This window comes from Lolium perenne, chromosome 4, assembly GCF_019359855.2.
Source record: "Lolium perenne isolate Kyuss_39 chromosome 4, Kyuss_2.0, whole genome shotgun sequence".
Lineage (NCBI taxonomy): Eukaryota > Viridiplantae > Streptophyta > Magnoliopsida > Poales > Poaceae > Lolium > Lolium perenne.
Genome location: NC_067247.2, coordinates 3,539,511 through 3,553,492, shown reverse-complemented (window position 1 = coordinate 3,553,492; position 13,982 = coordinate 3,539,511). Strand labels below are relative to the sequence as shown.

The following is a 13,982-nucleotide window of genomic DNA, read 5'->3' as shown; positions in this document are numbered from 1 at the left end:
TACATTGACCGACGCCTTCACGAGTTCACTTCGGGCCTGAAATTTTTTATCGATGTGGCTGAGGAAAACAAACGGGGTGGTTTTATATATTATCCATGTGTTAACTGTCAGAATATCATAAATCACTCTTCCTCGAGTACCATTCACACCCACCTGCTGCGGTCTGGTTTCATGCCCCACTACAATTGTTGGACCAAGCACGGAGAAAGAGGGGTTATGATGGAAGACAATGAAGAAGAAGAGGATAATGACAACTATCCCATGTTCGCTGAATACGGTGATACTGCAAAGGGGGATTGTTTTCCATCAGAAGACAATGAAGCAAAAGATCAAGAGGCATCAGATGAGCCTGCTAATGATCTTGGTCGGGCCATTGCTGATGCAAGGAGAGAATGTGAAACTGAAAAGGAAAGGTTAAACTTCGACCAGATGTTAGAGGATCACAACAAATTGTTGTACCCAACTTGCGAAGATGGCCAGAAAAAGCTAGGTAGCAAACTAAAATTGTTGCAATGGAAGGCAGAGAACGGTGTGGCTGACTCGGGGTTTGAAAAGTTGCTGAAAATAATTAAGAAGCAGCTTCCAAGGGGTAACGAATTGCCCGCCAGCACGTACGAAGCGAAGACTGCATCCTCTACCGCGGTGAGTACGAGAATTTAGATGCATGCCCGGTGTGCACTGCATTGCGGTATAAGATCAGACGAGATGACCCGGGTGATGTTGAGGCGAGAGCCCCAGGAAGAGGGTTCCTGCCAAGGTTATGTGGTATGCTCCTATAATACCACGACTGAAATGTTTGTTCAGAAATAAAGAGCATGCCAGGTTGTTGCGATGGCACAAAGAAGACCGTAAGAAAGACGCGATGTTGAGACAACCTGCTGATGGGTCGCAGTGGAGAAAAATCGATAGAAAGTTTCCGTACTTTGCAGAGGACGCAAGGAACTTAAGTACAGATGGCATGAATCCTTTTGGCGAGCAGAGCTGCAGTCATAGCACCTGGCCTGTGACTCTATGTATCTATATCCTTCCTCCTTGGTTGTGCATGAAGCGGAAGATCATTATGATGCCAGTGCTCATCCAAGGCCCGACGCAACCCGGCAACGACATTGATGTGTACCTGAAGCCATTAGTTGAAGAACTTCTACAACTGTGGGCCATAACAGGTGTGTGTGTGTGGGACGATCACAAACAGGTGGAATTTGACCAATGAGCGCTGCTTTTCGTAACCATCAATGATTGGCCTGCTCTTGGTAACATTTCAGGATAGTCAAACAAGGGATACAATGCATGCACGCATTGTTTAGATGAGACTGACAATGTATATTTGGATAAATCTAAGAAGATCGTGTACCTGGGGCATCATCGATTTCTTACGCGTACCCATCCCGTAAGAAAGAAAGGCAAGCATTTCAAAGGTGAGGCCGATCACCGGAAGAAGCCTGCCCACCGTCAAGGTCCTGATATATTTGGTATGGTCAAGGATCTAGAAGTAATCTTTGGAAAGGGTCCTGGCGGACAGTCTATTCTGAATGACGCTACCGGACAAGCGGCCATGTGGAAGAAGAAATCTATATTTTGGGAGCTACCCTATTGGCAAGTCCTAGAGGTCCGCTCTTCAATCCACGTGATGCACGTGACGAAGAATCTTTGCGTGAACCTGCTAGGCTTCCTGGGCGTGTACGGGAAGACAAAAGATACACCAGAAGCACGGGAGGACCGGCAACATATGAAAGACCCAAGCAAACTGCATGAGACAGATAAAGGACGTCATTACTCCAGCTACGCTCTTACAAAAGCAGAGAAAGAAATCTTTTTTGAATACCTGAGCAGTATCAAGGTCCCGTCTGGCTTCTCCTCCAATATAAAGGGAATAATAAATATGGCAGAGAAAAAATTCCAGAACCTGAAGTCTCATGACTGCCACGTGATAATGACGCAATTGCTTCCGATTGCATTGAGGGGGCTTTTACCGGAAAATGTTCGAGTGCCCATTGTGAAGCTATGTGCATTCCTCAATGCAATTTCTCAGAAGGTAATCAATCCAGAAGGTCTACAGAGGTGACAGAATGATGTGGTCCAATGTCTTGTTAGTTTTGAGCTGGTGTTCCCACCATCCTTCTTCAATATTATGACGCATCTCCTCGTTCACCTGGTCGATGAGATTTCCATTCTAGGTCCTGTGTTTCTACACAATATGTTCCCCTTTGAGAGGTTCATGGGAGTCTTCAAGAAATATGTTCATAACCGTGCTAGGCCAGAAGGAAGCATCTCCAAGGGCTATGGAACATAGGAGGTCATTGAGTTCTGTCTTGACTTTATTCCTGACCTTAAGCCGATTGGTTTTCCTGAATCGCGGCACGAGGGGAGACTGAGTGGAAAAGGCATGCTAGGAAAGAAAGCAATGATAAGTAGGGACGGGCATTCTTTCACTCAAGCACACTACACAGTTCTACAAAGTTCCACCTTGGTGGCTCCGTATATCAATGTACACAAGAATTTTGTACACTTCCAAAACCCAGGGCAGTCGGACGACAGGATTATACGTGAACACATGGAGACTTTCGGCGGTTGGTTGCAAAAACATCTCATGAATGACAACACTGTTGGAGATCAGCTGTACTTGTTGGCCCAGACACCATCTTCGACTGTATTGATTTTCCAAGGGTACGAGATAAATGGGAATACATTTTACATGATCGCCCAAGATAAAAAGAGCACCAACCAAAACAGTGGTGTCCGCTTTGATGCAACAAACAACAACGGCCAAAAGGACACATATTATGGTTACATAGAGGAGATATGGGAACTTGACTATGGACCTTCTTTTATGGTCCCTTTGTTTAGGTGCAAATGGGTCAAGATAACAGGAGGTGGGGTTCAGGTAGACAAGTTGTATGGAATGACAACAGTGGATCTCAACAATCTTGGGTATAGAGACGAACCATTCGTCCTAGCCAAGTATGTGGCCCAGGTTTTCTATGTGAAGGACATGTCTACCAAACCGAGAAAAAGAAAAAATAAGAAAATGAATACATCATACGATGAGCCAAAGCGCCACATAGTTCTTTCAGGAAAAAGAAACATCGTGGGAGTGGATGACAAGACAGACATGTCAGAAGATTATAATAAGTTTGATGAAATTCCGTCCTTCACAGTGAACATTGACCCGAGCATCAAGTTAAATGATGAAGATGCTCCATGGTTACGGCCGAAGAGATCATAACAAGGGCATACACGAAGAAGGTTCATGGCACACATGTGTATCTCAATATGGCAATCAATTTCCCATTTATTTTTGTGTAATAATGTAACTGTATGTAAGATATTAACAGTGGAGATGGTTGGCTTGTTTTTACTAGTTAAATAGAGGTTGTGACGTACCATAGGGAGATTCTCCAACACTGTTAGAGGAGATGGAGGCTTTCACGGGCTTGCGGGAAATTTTTTCCGAGGCGGAACTTCCAAAGATGTCCTCGGGCATGTGCACCAACGACATCTTCGAGAAGCTCCGCCACGGGAGATTTCCCAACCCTTTCCCCAACACTGTTAGAGGAGATGGAGGCTTTCACGGGCTTGCGGGGAAAATTTTACGAGGCGGAACTTCCGAAGATGTCCTAGGGCGTGTGCACCAACGACATCTTCGAGAAGCTCCACCACGGGAGATTTCCCAACCCTTTCCCCAAATCTGTTAGAGGAGATGTAGGCTTTCACGGGCTTGCAGAAAAAATTTTCCGAGGCGGAACTTCCGAAGATGTCCTAGGGCGTGTGCACCAACGACATCTTCGAGAAGCTCCGCCACGGGAGATTTCCCAACCCTTTCCTCCGGCCATGGGGATGAAGCTCCCTGCCTTCTAGGTTGGCTTGTTGAGCTGCTTGCCATGGCGATTATCAACGCTCCTTTTATAGGCACGGCGCCGCTTCTCATTTGTCTTGTTCCTCCGACAGAGCATCGTGCGCTACATGCCTTATCTCATCGAGCCGTGCGTCCACCCACGCGTCCTTATCCTGCCGACAGCTTTAGTCTCGGTTGCACCCACCAGCCGGGACTAAAGGTTACCCACACGTCCTTATCCCACCGACAGTTTTGTTAGATGACACAAAAAACCACCTTTAGTCCCTGTTGCACCCACCAGCCGGGACTAATGGTTGCCCACACGTCCTTATCCCGCCGACAATTTTTGTAGATGGCTTCTAAAACCACCTTAGTCCCGGTTGCACCCACCAGCCGGGACTAAAGGTTACCCACACGTCCTTATCCCACCGACAGTTTTGTTAGATGACACAAAAAACCACCTTTAGTCCCGGTTGCACCCACCAGCCGGGACTAATGGTTAGATGGCCAGCTCTGGCTTCCTCTTGTTCCTCCTCCTCATCATCATCGGTGTCAGCCACGATGAAGCCATCCTTCTCGTACTCATTTTGTCCCTCCTATGCTCACCACCAGCTCTAGCTTCCTCTTCTTCCTCCTCTGCTCACCACCAGCTTTAGCTTCCTCTTCTTCCTCCTCTGATCACCACCAGCTCTGGCTTCCTCTTCTCTCCTCTGCTCACCACCAGCTCTGGCTTCCTCTTCTTCCTCCTCTGATCACCACCAGCTCTGGCTTCTTCTTCTTCCTCCTCTGTTCACCACCAGCTCTGGCTTCCTCTTCTTCCTCCTTTGCTCACCACCAGCTCTGGCTTCCTCTTCTTCCTCCTCCTCATCATCATCGGCGTCATCCACGATGAAGCCATCCTTCTCGTAGATATAAATTAATGCATTTTAAATTGAAAATGGCAAAATGGTTAATAGTTTGAATAGTTAGAATAATTATTTTAGAAAACATAAAATGCTTTTAGATTAATTATCCAAATTCAAACACTTTTCATGTTGAAAACTTTATCGGAATAGAAATTATGCAAAAGATATAAATTAATGCATTTGAAATTAAAAATGGCAAAATGGTTAGTAGTTTGAATAGTTAGAATAATTATTTAAGAAAACATAAAATGTTTGTAGATTAATTATCAAAATTAAAACACTTTTCATGTTGAAAGTTTTGTCACATTCAAAATTATACATAAGTTATTCAAATTCATATTCAAACACTTAACATAAGGAATTTAAATAATTAAATGTTCATCATGAATAAATTATACTTTTATTACGTGGAAATTTATTTTCTGAACATTTTGATATGCCATATGTTATTTTCTGATTTGAAATAAGGCGGAAAACGAAATAATTTGAAAAGAAACATAGAAATAGACCTTTGGTCCCGGTGCATGCCACGAACCGGGACCAAGGGGGTATTTTGCGCGCGCAGCGATGGGACGCGGTGAAAATACCCCTTTGGTCCCGGTGCGTGGCATGCACCGGGACCAAAGGGGGCCTTTGGTCCCGGTTCGTGGCATGCACCGGGACCAAAGGGTCATCCCTTTAACTTGCTCATCTCCTTCTCCGCGCAGATCATTCGCGCGGAGAAGGAGTTACAGCAGCGCCGCCAGGCTGCCCAAATTCCGCCCTAGCCGCCGCCCACCGTGCCGTCGCGCGCCACCGCCGCCGTGCGCGCCGACGCCGCTGCCCACCGTGCCGCCGCGCGCCACCTCCCTCCGCGCGCGCCATCTCCTTCTGCGCGCGTGCCCGGCCCGGCCCTCTCCCTCATCTCCGTCCACGCCGCCGACCGCCGCGCCGCCAACCGCCACCGACGCCGACGCCGCCTGCCACCCCCGCCGCTAAGCCCCGCGCGTGCCCTCCTCTCGATCTCCTCCGTCGGCCGGCCACATCGGCCCTCCTCTCTGCCGCGGCAGAGAAAATGGCCATTTCTCTGCCGCGGCAGAGGTTTAGGGTGGAGCAGCTTCTCTGCCGCGGCAGAGAATAGAAATAGTTTTGTTAGAAATAGTTATTTGTTATATGCTATTTGTTAGAAATTGTAAGAAATAGTTATTTGTTAGAAATACTTATTTGTAGTATTGTTAGAAATATTTTTAGTATGTAGTTAGTAATGTTAGAAATAGTTAGTAAATAATTTGTTAGAAATATAGTTAGAAATAGTTAGTAAATATTTTTAGTATGTAAATATTATATTTGTAGTATGTTATATTTTCATAGCTACGATGCCGCGCCAGCGTCGTGGACTGGGCTCTGGGCACGTTCTGGACCAGATGATGATGACCAAGGTCCGGGACTGGGCTCCGCCGGGCTGGCACTGGGAGATGTTACCTTCTGGGGTGTGCACCTTGGTGCGGAATCCGGGTCCCGTCGTCGACCTGGATCTTCTTTGGTTGCGGTCGCGTGGGCCACGATCGGTGCGGAGGGAGCCAGCCTCCGAGGAGGTGATAGATCACCGCATTAGAGAGGAGGACGAGCACGTTCGCCGTTACATGCATTGGTTGGACACCATGTATAGGAACGGATGGTCGGTTATGCAGGGATCTCACGTGATCTATGATCATGTGGCTGTTCCGTGGCTTTGGGTGTTCACCGCCCGCGGCTCAGCACCCGGTCGACGTTGAGAGGTTGTAGTGATGTATTAGGGTTAAATAAAAAATGGACCCGAGCTATATATGTAACTGCAATCTCTGTTTTGAGCATTACATTATCCTTAATTAATAACTATATATGTAACTACAATCTCTATTTTGTGCATTATCCTTAATTAATATCTATATATGTGATTATATGATGGTTCTGATAACTTGCAAGTCGTTGCAGAAACTATGGATGCTGACAGAGACGAAGTACAAGAAGAATTGATGGCGAACCTCATAGCCGGCGGAGGACATCGACTGCTCCCTCGACCTCTCCGACCGTAGGAAGAAGGGCGGTGGCATCGTCGACCAAGACGACGACAACAACGCGCAGTTGGCGATGCTGCCCCCCGCGGCGATTGGGCGGGAGTCCATAAGCCTCTCCGGCGTTCTCAACTTCGTGGACGGGCTCCGGTCTTCCTGCTTCGCCGAGCGCCTGATAATCTTCACCACCTGTTGGGGCTGCACTTTGCAGCCCCTCTTCTCCCTCACGATCTCTCATGAAGACACACCAAAACCCAACACACGCACGCAGGTACCAAGGATGAACACGAAGTCTTTGCCGATGCTCTCTTCCTTGGCGCACACAAAGACTACATTGTTTCTCTGCCCACAGGCCACACTATCTCATTCATTGCTTTAGACTTAAATAGCTAGTACAAGATACACGCACAGGCTAACAACCTGCAAACCACACGGCCACACCGGCCACTAATACCATGCATGCACTAGGCCACTAACTACCACGTCTCCTGGAACCTCTCTAGGATCCGCATGACTCGGCAAGCAGCAGCACAATACCTACATGCTACTTATTCTATCGATGCCCACACATGCATCGGTTCTCCATATGACTAGCTCAACTAACTGAAGAACTAAACTCACTTAGCCTTGCATGGTGCGCATGTGAACACACCTCATCGTGCACACACAGCCGCAGCTAATTCTACTTGTTGGACTCATAAAATAAACATGTACTAATGACAACAACAAGATTTGTTTCAACAATCACCTCCCAAATCTTGTTATTACTTATTTCTCTCTTGAAGCACATGGCCGTCGATGTCATCGGTGCACCTCGCAGACGGCCGCCAATGCCATCTTGTCACGCCGATTGTCGTCGTCACCGCTAGCCTCGCCGAGAGACGCACCTCCTACGTCTTCACTACGAGCGTGCCATCGTGACACGCTCGTTGACTTGTGCTTGCCCCCGGTGACGCGGCTCACCGGCGACTCGCCTTCTTTTCAGCCACCGGTGCCGCACCTTGCCGGCGATGCCTCCATGTTTGCCACCGGTGTCGCAGCTCGCCGGTGACTCGCCTTCATGTTGTCGCCGACGACGCATCTTGTCGACGACTCGCACGTGAGCGACGAATTTCTTCATGACAATGGCCTTCGCATCTTGGCCATCACCTCCTTGCCGCCGGTGACGCAACTTACCGGGCAGCACGCCATTCTCCTTCGCTCGTGACACAACTTGACGACGATGGAGAGCGGACCACGACAAATGAGGCTCTGATACCAAATGATAGATTTGCCCAAATATCAACACACACATATCTATAGGGAGAAGAAGAACACGAAGTCTTTGCCGATGCTCTCTTCATTGGCGCACACAAAGACTACATTGTTTATCTGCCCACAGGCCACACTATCTCATTCATTGCTTTAGACTTAAATAGCTAGTACAAGATACACGCACAGGCTAACAACCTGCAAACCACACGGCCACACCGGCCACTAATACCATGCATGCACTAGGCCACTAACTACCACGTCTCCTGGAACCTCTCTAGGATCCGCATGACTCGGCAAGCAGCAGCACAATACCTACATGCTACTTATCCTATCGATGCCCACACATGCATCGGTTCTCCATATGACTAGCTCAACTAACTGAAGAACTAAACTCACTTAGCCTTGCATGGTGCCGCAGCTAATTCTACTTGTTAGACTCATAAAATAAACATGTACTAATGACGACAACAAGATTTGTTCCAACACCACCAACCACCCGGAGCGGCTCGACCCGGCTCTGCTCCGCCCAGGCCGCGTGGACCGCAAGATCGAGCTCGGATACTGCTCATCCGCCGCGCTCCGCGTGCCCGCCAAGAACTACCTCGCAGTCGGCGAGGATACCGACGACGAGGTGAACGGCCTCATGGCCCAGGCCGAGGGCCTGCTCGCTGCTGATGACGACGTGCGCATCACGACCGCCGACATCGGCGAGGTGTCCATGGGATGCGACGGTGCGGGCGCCTCCGCCGCCTTGAGGAAGCTCGTCGGTGAGCTGCGCAGCAGGAGAGATCACGCACCTGCCCCAGCCGTAGACGCCACTAGTAGAAAAAGGGCCATCTATACCGGTTCCAGAGGGGCTTTTGTACCGGTTAAGCAACCGGTATTAAAGGGGCCTCCACGTGGGCACCCAGGAGAGCGCAGGGCTAGGGACCTTTGGTACCGGTTTGTAACATGAACCGGTACCAAAGGTTGGCAGCCGCGGCAGAGAAAATGCATAAATCTCTGTCGCGGCAGAGAATTCAGGGTTTAGGGTTTTAGGAGGGGTTTAGGGGTATCGGACCGTTTCATATCGCGTCGATGCGCCAGAAACGTGTTTCGGTTTATGTAGTACATGAAGATCAAGGTGATGCATATCAACTTGGTGCATATAATATAACACATGTAATTGCATAAGATCGCAAATTAAGTAGTGCATGCATGAAGATCGATCTTCATGCATAGTGGTACTCTCCGAGGCATACTATCTATTACATGTACCATAGCGTGGTACTCTCCAAGTCAAACTATATATTACATGTAGATCTTCATTAATAGTGGTACTCTGCGAAGCTAGGAATGATGTCCCGAAGGAAAAAATCCCGCCAATTCCTCGCCAATTGCTTTGAAGCGGTCCTCGATTGAGATCCTGTCCCGCTTTCTTGCCAACTGTAAAATAATGAGATACAAATGAATACATGAGCTATGTGTGTGTATATATATATATATCAAATCACAATCAAACAATTATGACTGAAACTCAGCACAAGTTATGGTAAGAAAATAAATTTGTGAATATTGTTTTCGTACCTCTCTATTTCTTTGATTATTCGTTCTCTCGCTGACAATCTTGTGGATGTACTCGCAAACGTAGTATCCACATAGATTAGTCCCCTCTGGTTGTTTCGCGCATTTCTGTACAAGAATATAATTCAATCAAACAATAATCAAGTATGATAAAGGTGTGTGGACCTAGGTAGTACTACTTACTTTGTTCACACGCCATATCAGCTTCGGTTTCCATTCAACGGTCGAATCTTCCTAGATGAACGTTTGCCATACGCTGCCCGACCAAAAAAAATGCATAAAAGAGTTATCAATTTGTTGATATCAGGAAATTAATGAAAAAACCAATAAGAATTAAACTTACTTTTTGAGCATATCAAAAGCCGTCTTGTATAGTATAGGCTCTTTGGTTAGTGAGTCAAAGACTTCAACTTCTCCATCGTACATTTTAATGACGATAAGAATAAAGTGGAACCTGCGCACGTTTAAATATGCAGTGTCATATATATAAGTCATCAGTTAAAATTTTAACATATGGTGAGCAAAATAGAATGTGTTATAAGATAGTAACACTCACTTGAAGTTGTAAGGCAAAAGTATTATCTTTTTGTCACGTTGTCGCTTCAAAAACTTTAACAAAGTCTCTGGTGTATCCTTGTTATAGATGGGATCTTCTATGGTTCTTTCATGCATTGTATCCGGGTGAATGAACCCAATGTCCGTGATTTCATCTCTTTTGCATTCGAGCTTCTTCGATCTGCATAATATAGCCCACAAAAGATTAAATTGAGGATAATTTGCAGACAATGAATGAGCAGAGCTAAAGACTTCTCAAATTGCATTAATAAATCACTTACAGACAATAGCAACTGACGATAGATTTGTCGAGGGCCCGGAGATTGTATAACTAAAAAAGTTCGCAGAAGTCAACGCTCACAGAGTATTCTTGGAAGTAGTGCTCATCCTTAACTCGCACCATGATAGCCTGGATCCCTCTCTTTGTGGCATTAGTGTACCACACATGCAAATTACGCATACTTGTTGGTAGCGACCTGATATTCTCGACCAAATCTTCCCTTGAACAAATTTGTATGCTACTTCAGCGATGGGGTAATCGGTTGTGTTTTGTCGAGAACTTTCAACGACCTTCTCGTCAAACACCTTGAGAGGGGGGACCAATTGAACGGGTTGTTCTCCGAGCTGGTGCACTTGTTTCCTTTTTTTCTCCGAGACCACCGATTGATCTGGTTTTTTCGCCTCCACCATATCGTCATACGACCTTTCAATAGAACGCCTATAGTCAGATGGCGGCGATGGTACAGGGTCATATAGATTCTCAACGGTACGCACAACTTTCACCGGATCTAGAGTCTTCTCAAAAGGTATCTCTGGCACTTTCTTAGCAAAATGTTTCTCCACCTCGGACTTAGAGGTTTCGATGCATTCCTCGATAGTTTTTTCCCAAGGTAACTTCTCAATAGGCGGCAGTGGTTTCTCCTTTCTAGGTCTCTTCCTAGGCGGCGTACCGTTCCGCTTAACGGGCGTAGTCTTACGTGGAGGATCTCGAGATGGTGGACTCGCGCTGGGGTCCCTCTCAGGTAGGTGTGGACTTTGCTGCTCATGTGGACTGCTACCAGGAGGAGTCGATGGCCATTGCTGCTCATGTGGAATTTGCTGCTCATGTGGACTGCTACGAGGAGGAGTCTGTGGCCTTGGCAAAAGGACGATGTATTTCTTGGGCCATAGGGCGAAACCGCGCTTGACATCGGCCATTGTCTTCTCATCGTCACCTCCAGGAAAATCAAGCTCCACTGTTTCAAAACCCGGAACAACTTCATCCACCCCGACACGAACACAACCAGGTGGAATGGGCATATGATGGTGCGTTGCTCCATCTTCATTTGGGTAAACATAGCCGACCGCCACCTTAACGGACACGTTCCTCAATGACATATGTAGCTCGCAATCTATCTTCTCCATGACATAATCCACGGGGTAGCTTCCTCCACATCCGTCAAGATGCGAGGAACCCACACTGCTTCTTCGCTGAGATGGGGTGGCATCGGCTTGAGGATCTTGTAGAAACAACGGCTGATCAGGTGCCCTCTGATTTTTCTCAAGCACCTCCACCCTATTTATCAATTCTGCTAACCTGTCTGACTCCTGCTTCTTCTTTCTCGAACGGCGTCTATAACTGTCAGCACACTCCGGCCACGCTTCCTTCATGGTGACACCTGGGAGGGCTCGTACCCGTCCAACGTGTTCAGGATTCCCCAGAGCGAGTGTCAGCTCGTCATTCTCTCTATCGGGAATGTACTCTCCCTTTCTAACCTTTTCAATTGCATCTATAAGCTGCGTCGTGATTGCTTCAATTTTTTCCTTTCATTTTCCCTTTGCAACGATCTGCCCCATGCGCGAACAACCAGAACTTGGACCGGTCGGGCCAGTCCCATGTCTGTGGAGTGATTCCTGCCTCCATCAGTTTAGTTTCAAATGCTCTCCACTTCGGAATGGCAGTCTTGTAGCCACCTGACCCCAAATGATGGAAATGTACCTTCTTTGAAGCATTTTTCATATTTGTGACTGATCGGAACACAGCAGTAGACGATTCCTTATACCTCTTAAATGTGGGCTAGTGATCTTTTATCTTCACTAGACTTTCAGTGAATACTGGATCTTCATGTTTATATCTGTCCCATAAATTTTTCTTCCAGGTCTGGAATTGTGTGGCCATCTTCTTAAGAGTCCATTCCTTGACTTTCTTCTTCTGGCCTTCTGTCATGTCTTCCGGTAGGCTGAAGTTTGTCAGTAGACTGTCCCCAAGAAATTTTTTCAGAGTATCGTTGACATAACTAGCTTCATGCCCTGCATTCTTCGGCTTATGCCACTCTGGAATGCTGATCGGTACATGGTCCCTAACAAGAACTCCAGCTTGATTTATAAATTTACGGCAGTGCTCTTTGGGATCCACCGATTCACCACTATCCTTAAATGCGGTGAGGGCTAACCTACCCCCGCCCTTTGGACGTTGCGTCAGGCCTCGTTGTTTTTTAACAGATTTGCTCGATGATCTAGAAGGCTAAAAGAAAAATGATTCGTTAATAAGTACAATACAAATAAATGAATGCATCTAGTGATGAACATAGCCTTGATATATAAATATACACCTCGCCGGAGTTTGTTAAGGACACTTCGTTGTCTCTTCTAATTTCTTCAGACTCAAGTCCCTCACCGACATCGTTCAGAAATTGTGAGAACTCATAGTCATCTCCATCGGGTTCCGGTCCACGGGCACTATCATATATCATTTTCTGCACCTTTTCTTCTTGATCCTCATCTCGGACGAAGGTGCCATCCTCCATAGCTCAATGTCACTAGAAAATTAAGTGCAATTATTTCATTCATCATGTCATGATCATAACAGATTGCTAGATGCATAACAATTCAAATGAAGAAAGCAATAACCAAACCCTAACCCTAACCCTAACCCTAACCCTAACCCTAACCCTAACCCTAACCCTAACACACGGACTCAGCGTTCCTCCACCGACACCGAGAGCACCACAGCCACGGACTCGGCGTTCCTCGACCCTAACCCTAACACTCGGCGCTCCTCCTCGATGTCGCGGTGGCACCGCCACAGACTCGGTGTTCCTCCACCGGCGCCGAGAGCGCCACGACCACGGACTCGACGTTCCTCCACCGACGCCGAGAGTGACACGGCCACGAACTCGGCGTTCCCCCTCCTCCTCTCGCTCTTCTCTCTATTTCTCTCCATCTACACGGAATCGGAGTTTCCCTCCTCCTCTCGCTCTTCTCTCTATTTCTCTCCATCTACACGGACTCGGTGTTCCCCCTCCTCTCGCTCTTCTCTCTATTTCTCTCCATCTACACGGAATCGGCGTTCCCCCTCCTCCTCTCGCTCTTCTCTCTATTTCTCGACCCTAACACGGACTCGGCGTTCCCCCTCCTCCTCTCGCTCTTCTCTCTATTTCTCTCCATCTACACGAAATCAGAGTTCCCCTCCTCCTCTCGCTCTTCTCTCTATTTCTCTCCATCTACACGGAATCGGCGTTCCCCCTCCTCCTCTCGCTCTTCTCTCTATTTCTCGACCCTAACCCTAACACTCGGCGCTCCAATGAGGCGTAGTACTAGTGCTATCAAGGCGATGTTGCGGCTATTCGGGCAGGAATCTGGCCTGCAAGTAAACTACGCTAAGAGCTCGGCGACCCTGCTCAATTGCGACGCTGAGGCTGCTACCTTGGTCATGGGCACGCTGGGCTGCCCCGTTGCGGAGCTGCCGCTCACCTGGTGGCCTCGGTGTTCAGGATATGGGCGGCGTAGACCAGGCCGGCCAGGTGCTATCCGTCCCCTGGGCAGGGGATTGTGTCGAGCACCTGGCGCGCGGCATGGAGC

The 13,982-nt window shown here is 47.6% G+C and overlaps 1 pseudogene; it reads left to right on the top strand.

The window, feature by feature from the left end:
• The first annotated feature begins 760 nt into the window (after window positions 1-760).
• Window positions 761-3,461, top strand: LOC139830795 (uncharacterized; annotated as a pseudogene).
• Window positions 3,462-13,982: the final 10,521 nt, after the last annotated feature.